The sequence below is a fragment of the Cupressus sempervirens genome, chromosome 3, assembly GCF_028749045.1.
Source record: "Cupressus sempervirens isolate cs-2001-9-10 chromosome 3, ASM2874904v1, whole genome shotgun sequence".
Lineage (NCBI taxonomy): Eukaryota > Viridiplantae > Streptophyta > Pinopsida > Cupressales > Cupressaceae > Cupressus > Cupressus sempervirens.
In genome coordinates this window covers 873,437,150-873,439,885 of record NC_143120.1, presented here as the reverse complement: position 1 = coordinate 873,439,885, position 2,736 = coordinate 873,437,150, and positions in this window count along the sequence as shown.

The following is a 2,736-nucleotide window of genomic DNA, read 5'->3' as shown; positions in this document are numbered from 1 at the left end:
CCTCAGTGCGGTGGGAGTGGACCATTTAGGTTCCACGTGGTCGGGTGGTAGTGCTTTTACTCTTACCATTGAGATCCGTTCCGTGGTCACCGTGGCTGGAGTTTTCGTGGTTGGCATTTACCTTCACTATGTTCTTGGATTATTATGATGGATGGTTAGATTTTATGATAGATGTTTTATCATTATGGATGTATGGATGTATCATGTATGGGAATAGTTTCATATATTTTTACTATACTTTGTATCATGGATTTGAGGATGATGTATCTTTATCTTTACATATGTATATTCTTTTAAGCCTTTCATACCTTGTGACATGTACAGTGGATGATTGAGCATTCCGAATTAATTTGCCAAGGAGCATTCAGAACAAATGTATATTATGGACATTGGAGTTTTTGATTATTCTTTCATATGTATGTGATAGTTGTTAGACTTAGAATTAATTAAATTTAAACGTGACTCAACGTCTTGGGATCTTTAAGAAATGTAACTTGCAATGTATGTTTGTCGATGATTACATGATATTGCTTCCGCTACTATGTGTTTGATGTGTATGTTGTACTTTCTTACTTAAAAAAAAAATATGTTTAGCAAACTTAGTGAAACTTTAGGTTAATTCTTTTGGATCCCTTGGCGGGGCGTTACATCTGGTATTAGAGCCCGAGTTTCTACATTGGGAGCTCTGGGTATATTGGAATGCCACGAGTGTTAACTAGTTGAATAAAAATGCAAACCTTAAACTGAAACTTAAAACTAGTTGAACTGAAACAATATGAAAACTATTAGTTACCTATTTTTTTTATACTTCAACACTTAAGTCTTCAAAACTAAAATTATACTTAAACTGAGATTATAGGTGAACTAAAAATTGAAAATATCTTGTTTGCAAATCATGTGTCTTCTATCTATGTGTTTCAGTAGTATGTTTCATGGTTATTTTAGCATCTTGTGTCTTGGATATTATTGTAGGATGGTATCTGGGATGAGATCTTCCGTTAGGGGCTGTAGCCTTGGCAGTGGCAGAGGCCGTGGACGAGGCAGAGATGTTAGTGTTCATGAGTCTATCTACGAGAGCCCCATTCGGGAAGAGAATAGGGAAGAGCATGTCAGTGAACATCAGGAAGAGAACCACAAAGAGCAACATGCCGACTCTGAGGAGGTTGATCTGAGGAAAATGATGCGAACCCTTATTGATCGCTTACCTCCTGTTCTTGAGCAGGATAGAGCACACCAGGTTGGACATGAGCATAGACGCAGATCTAGGAGTCCTTAGAGGGATCGACATAGATCCATAGTATCTCTCAGATGAAGGATCTTCAGAGGTCCAAGATCAAGCCCTTTAATGGGCAAGTTTCTGGGTATGTAGCTGAGCAGTGGCTTATTGCCCTTGACAGGATTTTTGCTATGCAGGACTTTGACAGTAATGTCAAAGCGAGGTTTTCCATTACCAATCTAGAGTTATTTGGGGCCACCTGGTGGACTATTGAGGAGAAGAAGTTGGGCATTAACATGGGTAGTGTCACTTGGGAGATTTTCTTGGAGAGTTTTCATGAGCGATTCCTACCAGAGGAATGGAAGCAGCATAGAGCAGATGAGTTCCATAACCTGAGACAGTTCACTATGACCGTTGTAGAGTATGAGCGCAAATTCTATGAGCTCATGCCTTTTTCGGGATTCAGTGACAACCTAGTGCAGTTGGCACAACATTTCATTCAAGGCTTGAACAACCGTTAAATTGGGGGTGTTAAGGTATTTGAGCCTAAGACCCTTAAGGATGTGGTACATCGAGCTATCCTGGTAGATCAGAGTGTCAACTTTGGGCAAGGAGGATTTGTGGGAGCGCCTACTATAGCAGGATCTAAGGGTAACCACAATTCCGATGGAATCAGGAAGCCTCCCTTCCCTAGGAGGAATCAGTATTCTCAGCAGCAGCCTTAGCAGCATAAGGGATTTTACCCTCAGGCATAGAGTGGTGGCGGTGGATCCAACTCTAGGATCAATCGCAATGCTCAACGTAATAGACAGAATCAGCAATCTCGGCCTGCACAGAGCAGCTAGTCTTTTGCTAGCAGGGGTAGCCACCAGTGGTCGAATGCACCACCTATAGGGAGAGGATCTGGTAGAGGCACAGGATGTTATTCATGTGGACAGATTGGTCATATTGCAGCATACTGCCCACAGTGAGCATCTTAGTATTAAGGACCTAGGCCAGCAGCATCTAAGCCTACAGTCGGAAATGCAGGTGGATCTCATAGAGTATTTGCAGCGGTGGATCACCGTCAGGTAGACCATCAGGGGATAGTAGTTGAGACTACAGGAGCTATCCGAGGTACACCTCTCTCTGTATTATTTGATTCAGGTGCTACAGATTCTTTCATTTCTCCATCTCTAGTTGATAAGTGTAAGCTGGAGTCGGTTAAGCAAGATCATGGTTGGCAAGTGGAACTAGCCTCAGGCGCTAAAGTTTCCACAGATTCTGTAGTTCATAAGTGTGGACTTAGCATAGGAGGGTTTGAGACTTTAGTCAATTTTTGAGTTATTCCTCTTGGCTACTATGATGTGGTCTTAGGTATGGATTGGCTTGGCTCTCATAGGGCTAGTATAGACTGCAGAAAGAAGACCATTATGTGTCAGGATGACCAAGGGAAAGATGTTGAGATTGTGGGGATACCGAGGCCTATATCCCTACGGATGATCTCTGCTATGCAACTAAAGTGAAGCTTTCGTAAGGGA